Source organism: Carassius auratus, chromosome 17 (assembly GCF_003368295.1).
Source record: "Carassius auratus strain Wakin chromosome 17, ASM336829v1, whole genome shotgun sequence".
Lineage (NCBI taxonomy): Eukaryota > Metazoa > Chordata > Actinopteri > Cypriniformes > Cyprinidae > Carassius > Carassius auratus.
In genome coordinates this window covers 18,992,072-18,999,938 of record NC_039259.1, presented here as the reverse complement: position 1 = coordinate 18,999,938, position 7,867 = coordinate 18,992,072, and the positions used below count along the sequence as shown (strand labels likewise).

General features: G+C 36.9%; 1 pseudogene; it reads left to right on the top strand.

The window, feature by feature from the left end:
* Positions 1–2: 2 nt before the first annotated feature.
* Positions 3–6,899, top strand: LOC113116890 (transcription cofactor vestigial-like protein 2; annotated as a pseudogene).
* The last annotated feature ends 968 nt before the right edge of the window (positions 6,900–7,867 follow it).

Genomic DNA, 7,867 nt, shown 5'->3' with positions numbered 1-7,867 from the left:
CACCGTACGCGCACAAAGCTTCAGCGTTCATCAGCACTTTACCGGTAAGCAGGTTTCCGCGCAATGCATTGCTATGGGAAATGCATAATTAAATAAGACATGCAAGTGTGCAGTTTTACACTTTTTAATGTTTATATCAGGATTTTGTTTGTTTGCTCTGTGTATGAGTTAGCCTATGTTAGAGCGGGGCAAGTTGTCACATTCCAGTGAATATCACATATCAGCACAAATCTTAAATTCTCGGCCATCTCAAGCAGTCGAACCTTTCCATTATTGCACAGAAATACAGTTAAAAATATGCATTTCATTCGTGGGGCGTTTTTTCACATTACATGGTAAGTGGAACCTGACATTAAACCGTTTACATGGACTTTTCAGCTACATTTAAACAGAAAAAAAATCATGAAATAGCAAACGTATCGAAGGTAATATATGCTACTAAAATATCAAACAAGTGTGTTCAACAAATATTGTGACTGATAAATTGCACAAATAAATACGAACTAGCATTCACAACACAGGTGGTCACTTGTCTTGATCTGACTGTCCGAGAACACTGTTCAGTCTTTCAGTACAAACTTATAAAACTCTATAGTTAAAATCATTATATAGTTGACTTTACTCTGAATATATACAAGTATGATCAGTGGGGAAAAAAAATAATAATAAAAAAGTTTTAACCTTATTACTTATTACTTACTACTCTTAAACTTAATACCTATCAGATTGTGCTGCCCAAAAATATATTTGAATTGTTTTATAGGGTAAGTTTAGGGTAAGCACAAATTGTCAGAACATCTGCTACACATGAAAAAGTGACAGTCCGCTTAATACTAAAATACTGATATTGCGTACGTACTGCGTATCACCTCAATAGTATGATTTGATTGTTTTTATGTTTTTTTACCAAATATTTTTTTTAGATACTCAAATTCCGAAAGTAAAAAAATATATATGATTGCAACTGTCGTACACACCTATATACATTCATAATTGGCAGATACATGCACACACACACACACACACATACACACACACACACACAAGCATACATAAACACCGACACAGTCAGACACACACACAAAAACAGAATGTGTCGCAATGTTTCTCAGCTACTTCTTTTTCTTAGGCACCCCTTGGTCTGAGAAGCACCTTGTCTCGCTGTAGGGATCCGATGGACAGCATGGCGACCCCGTGCTGCTCGGAGGGTGTCCCAGTTTCTGCTGGAAGCTCCAGCTCAGGGGGTCTGTCCCCATCACCATATCCTTCATCTGGACAAGCAGAGGAGGCTATGAAGGGCAAAGAGGTCAGGGAGGCAGAATACCTGAGCTCACGATGTGTCCTCTTTACCTACTACCAAGGAGACATTAGCAGCGTGGTGGATGAACACTTCTCCAGAGCTCTCAGCACCTACATGGAGGCAGAGGGCAAAAAAGAGGCACAGTGATCCCAGCACAGGTGAGAGTGCGGTAAAATCACCCATTAGTTTGAATGAAGACAGATGCAAGGGAATTTAAAATTACTGCAAATAATTTGCATACACAAATCAAAATAAAATGCACTGAACTTAATCAAATCAACTTGAATTAAATATAACTGAATGAAGCGTCTTATTAGAATAAAATCAGTTAGAAATGAATGATCAATTTTACAATTTATTCAAAATGATGCAATTTTGTCATTATTTAGCCATGTCATTATTTCCTCAAGTCATTCCAAACCGGTGTGGCTTATTTTCCTCTGCACACGTAAAAATAAAAGTTCTGTATGGGCATCACTGGTTTACCTTACCATTGCACAAAATGTTCTTTATAGTAGAAAAAGATTCATATTATTTAAATATTCGTTACACTAAGAAGTTTTTTTTTCTTTTTTTTTTTTTTTTAAGAAAGTTATTTGGGGAACTCAAAATGGCTCTTCTATTGAATCAATACGAAAAACACCTTTTAGAATTACTATTTTGAGGAATGCAAAAGAAGACATTTTGAGGAATGTTTCAGCTGTTTGTATACATGTACACAAATGTTCATAACCAAAAAAGGGTAACATATAAATTAACTGGTTTTATTGAAATCAAAAATATTATTTAATATCACTAAATCAACCTATATACATCAATTCATAACAAAAACAATTATTTGTATGGGTTCAGTCAGGTAGAAATAACTCTTTAAGGTAACATTGCAGGTTATCACGTTTTACAGTGAAAGTCAAAGAGGTCCATAAGTTTCAAGCAGAAGAAAGAAAAACCATATGAGCTCACAGCATCATGAAGGTGAATAAATGATTACCAACATATCACTTTTGTTTGAACTAGCAAGGATCAGAACAGGAGCAAACAAAAAATGACCACAGTTGCACAGTCACAAATAGTCACAAATGTCATTCACTTTCTGTCCCTTTTAAGCCGCCAGCTGAGATAGCGTGAGTAGTCTGTTGAATACCAACTTGCACAAGTGTCTGCTATGCAAGGTGGTGCTTAATTTGTGTGTGTTTACCTTAATGAACCTTTGGTATATTCCCTCACTCCCTCCCTCCCTCCCCATGACATCTTCATCTGGCCTCTCAGACGCTGCCTGCCTCCCAACAGATACTATGTTTATACGTGGCGGTAAGCGCAGTGGCTCGAGCTCATATCACGTTCAAACAGCTCACAATACCAAGCGTCAGATTTATGAGGAGCTCGCCCACCCCTCCTCTGATTATGACCACATCACCGGTGTCTTTTTTCAGAGGAATTCTAAACATAAAAGTAACAGCTAAAAACATACTTCACCCCTCCCTCCACATTCTCTGAGGGGTTACGGGGGCCGGAGGGTTAGTAAAAACAACAGGTGGGGGCACGAGCAGAGACAGGGGTCTGCAGGTCTGTGGAGGTGCTGGGGGGCCTATATGACAGAAGAAGGAGAAGACCACCTCCAGGTTTAACTTTGTGCCTTATATAGCCTTTACAGCAGACAGAAGTCTGCGCCTTTTTCTCGTCTTTCTTCTGCACTTTTGTTGCTTGTCAATATCTTGACCTCTTCATCTTTTGTATTTCTTTGATGCGTTTTCTTACTCCTTTCTAGCTCTCCCTCTCTCTGTGTCCATCTCTCATCTCTCTCATGTGGCCGTGTGTATTTCTGTGATGTGTGCTAAGCTCTTTAGAAGCAAATGGAACACCATATGATTCAACCAGAAAGACATCTGAGGGCATGGGGCTGGAAATCATGTGAAATCATGTGACAAGCCTGACCTGAAAGTCCAAGGTGCAACGGCCTTATATGTGGACAAATGAGACACAGAGAAATGTCATCTCAGCTGGACCTCTAATAATATGATAACTAACCGACACCAGCGTGCACATTATATGGGGGGTTTTAGGGGGTCGGACCCCTCTAATTAAAGCTTGAACACTCCAAAGGGAGTTTCAGTGTTTCAACATTGTTTAGACAACATTTCAGTTACCAAAACTTGGGATTACAAGTTAGTCAGAGCACACAGAAGAGAGATGCTCGTGAACTGGGCTCATATGCTCCTGAGGAGGTCACCATAGCAACAGTAGCAGTGACAGAAATTAACTTTTCATTAAGGGCTGATGGATTGATTTCTGGTGCTTTTTTTCAACCTTTATAAGGATTTTAATAAACAGAAGAAATACAGATATTTTTGATTGTACTGTATTGATTTTGGTGGTTTTATTTGTAAAAAAAAAAAAAAAAAAAATTAAATAAAATAAACAACAACATCATCAAAAGAGATATTAAATGGTTAATGACAAAATTAAGAAAAATTGTGGAGGCAGGAAATCAGAGAATTAGAGGGAAACAGGTAAATTCCATGGAATAAGGCATGTGAGTAACGTTACTAAACTAAGTTCTCTTTTATGTCTTATTGCACTTAAACTGTCAAATACACACGTTTATGTTAAAAGCACACATGTTACAAAAACAGACGGTTATGTCTGTGGAGGTAAACTGCATGTTTATTTTAGATCTGTGTGGCAGCAGGTAATAATAATACGCAGTATATTGCTCTATTGTCTACTATGAGGCCTAAGACATAACAGTAAGCATGCTTTGCTTGAACTGGTAGATCGTTGTTGTTTGTGTAACTATCCCACTGACTTACAAATCTGCCAATATTTACAATCCAAATATATGAAAATATATCAAAATTTACAGTAGTTTTTCTCCAAGCAATCATCCCATTACATCCTTTGCTTTTTGTTTCTCTTTGTCATTCTGATTCTTTTCTCTCCCCTTTAGATGCTTCATCCTCAACCAGTCGGCGTAGTTTCCCTCCATCTTTCTGGGACAGTAACTACCGCTCTCCACCCAGCCGACCCCTTTGTGATCCCACAGGTGCTCCCACTTATGCTATGGACCCCTACGCCCAGGCCCTGCACCCGGGTCTGCCTCATACACACGCTCACCCGCACCCATCAGAGTCCTGGAGCTACTCTCAGAGCCAGCCCTATCCCCCCCCACGGCCCTTACACGAACTGTACACCCCTCCTGGGCTGGATGCCCACTACGGACCCCTACTGATGCCTGCCGTCCGGCCGCCTCATCTGCCAACGCTGCCTGGGCATTATGATGTGGGAAAGCTGGAACCCACCCCAACATGGCCAGGGCTGCTTCCGCCTGGGGAAGTGGCACAGAGTCTGGCTCTCAACATGGAAGGTGATCTTATGTAGGGAAACAAAATGCAAGTGCTGAGGTTACTGTAATTAATCTTTTTTATTAAATATTTGCTTTCATATTTAATGAAGGTGATGTTTAAAAAAATAAACATTATACCAGATAAATAATGTATTTATATGTTAATGTTCACAACTGCACACAAAATTATAATTTTTTTTAATTTTTCTGGCAGCATAAATTATACACTTTTTTTTTTAAAATCTGAACACTGCAAACTTCATCAGTAATTTGCTGGTAAACTCTCAGTTTGTGAAATGAAGCCATTAAGCTTTCACATGTGCTATACAGAAATTCATTTTCCAAACTAACTGAGAGTTTACCAGCAAATCACCGATGAAGTTTGTGCAGTGTTCTGTTTAGAAAAGTGCATGAATTATGTTTAAAGCAAACGAGACATACACCCTCCAGGTTAATGGCAGGAAATGGATTGTTTGGCCTCAGCTGTTGGTGCTTATTATATAAAGAGTTTGTCGCCACCATGGAGATTGTGTGTGTGAATGGTTCCTCTTGTGTTCAGCCATTGTGTTCATGTCTGCTTTGCACGGCAGGTCTCCAGCACCACAAGAAAGGGAAGGAGCTCTACTGGTTTTAATGAGAAGCCCTTCATCGACCATCCAATTAAAGCCTGCAGTTTGGCCCATTGTAGCGGAACTGTTGTTTCTTTAGTCCCCACGCACAGCAGCTCTCTTCACCAGCTCTGCACACGCTCTGAACACGCTCCAGGACTATTTGTGTGCACCATGGAGATATGAACATAGGGCGAGGAGAGAACGCCTAGGGGAGGAAGGGGTGCTAGACGACATGGTCTTTCTGTTTTTTGATCTTTTTTAAACTAATTTATTGTGGTGTAAAAATCCAGCCTCTGTTTGGAACGGTGAGACGTAAGAAACATTGCATGGTGCAGTATATAGAATGATACATTTGTAAACAATCTGGCTGTTTATATTGACTGAACAACGATGGCAGCAATGTGTTTGTCTTGTTTCATTGCATTATTTTTCTTCCCATGTACAGTACTTTTATTTATATATACATCAGTATTTCTGTGTTTCAATTAAAATACACTTTCAGCCAGTGCTATTAGTTTTTTTTTCTTTTTCTTGGAATACGTGCCATGGTGTGAAACAGCTAGAATAAATCTGAGAGAACTCAGAAATAATTAATAAACCATACCTTATCATTAAAGAGTGAGATAAAATGATGTGATTTTCCAGGTTAATGAACCACTTCAGAGAGATTCTGTAAATGTTATTATAAGGGGAATGTCACTTCTGGTGTATTTTTTTATGTGTGAGTCTACTTTATTGAATTAAAAATGAATAGATGTTCTTTTAAGAAAAAAATGTAAGAAATTGTTTGTATTTCAATATTAAACATGCATTTAAATGTGTTGCCTTGTTCTAGTAATGGCCTATTTCTATTATCTTAAAGATGTCTATTGTTATGAAATATTAAAAAGAATACTTCATATTTCAAAATTGGGTTGTAAGTTAAAAATCGGATTTGTCTTTGTGTCATCCAAATTTCTAGAGCAAGAACCAAAGAAACATTTCCAACTAACATGTTTGTCACAGACATGTAAGGTCACTGACAGAAAGCCTTGATTTATTTTTGTGTCTTGTGTAATTATGGGCTGCTGTAGCCCAGATTTTGATACTGATCAGACTGTGTTTATGTTCCTCTGGAAGGAAAGATGTTCCAGGCTTATCACTGATGTTGTTGGTCACAAACTCACTCTTGTCTGGTCATGAAATTATAAACGGGTGCACAGATAGTTGGTTCCTCTAAGACTCCCCTGCCAAAACTGTAAAACATGACAGCCAGCTGGTACAAAATATCTGTCTGTCAACCGGGACTATATATTTATGTTTTAAGACAAAACAGAAAGTTGATTATTAATATATATGTAGCAAAAATGCATGCCACAAAGATCCTTTAAATAAATAGGCCAGAACAAGAACAAAGCAGTGAGTTATTCTGTTTTTCATGCAATACATTACTGCACTTTTACAGAATAAGGATGACATTGAGTCATTTCATACTCAGTTTCAAGTGTGAGCCATTATTCAGAAATCACATGAAATGGTATGTGACCTTTAAAGTTTTGTCAGGTGTGTTTCACACTTACATGAAGAGAAACAAAAACGACCTCTGCTGGCCATGTATTGTAATTGTTTTTCCAAACTTCGTGGAAAATGGTGTTAAAATAAAAAAAAATCTGATTATATATATATATATATATATATATATATATATATATATATATATATATATATATATATATATATATATATATATATATATATATATATATTAAATAAAACAAATAATAATAGAGTTGTTATAGTATACAAAATGATGCAAAAATGTGTAAGGGTCAACTTTGTATGCGCTGATTTGTGTGTCAGTAGCAACTTTATGTTAGCCTATGTTATGTATATGTTGGTTGAGAAAAAATTCCTGAAAAACATTAGTCATGGTTAAGCAGTTATTTTGTTGTTATATGGCACTCATGTGTTAGATGGTAAAAAATAAATTGTGGCCAGATATTGTCAGATATTGACAAGTTTTTAGGACACAGATACAGTCAGTCACTTGACACAAGTAATAAAAATGTTATACTTCAAACATGTGATCAGTAATGCAGCAAGCAAGTGGTTTTCTGTCATCTGGTGTCTTCTCACGTGAGTTCAAATGTACCTAGTGTGGTTAAGTTCAGTCATTTTCAACAGATTTTACCCTGATTTTACTTTTAAAAACAAGAAAAGAAAGAAAGCCATGGTCGTAAAGTACCTAAATGGTAAAATAAGCAGAAATCTAACAGTGAAGTATATTATTATTGGCATTAACATTATTATGATCAGCAACACTATGATACAATATACAACATTATTAAGATACAAACAAACTATATAATCAGTTTAAATTCTGGATATTAAAATCAGCCAATTAGAATTATTTCTGAAGATTCAAGTGGCACTGAAGACTGGAGTAATGGCTGCTTATAACTCAGTTTTGTCCTCACATGAATAAATTACTATTCCAATATTTACAAATAAAACAGTTATTCAATAGCTGTTTTTACTAGATTTTGATTAAATAAATGAATTCTTGGTTAGCGAGCATGAATCTTCATTATTATGATATACAACAACAAGGGAGAAAACATGTTTGTGCACAAA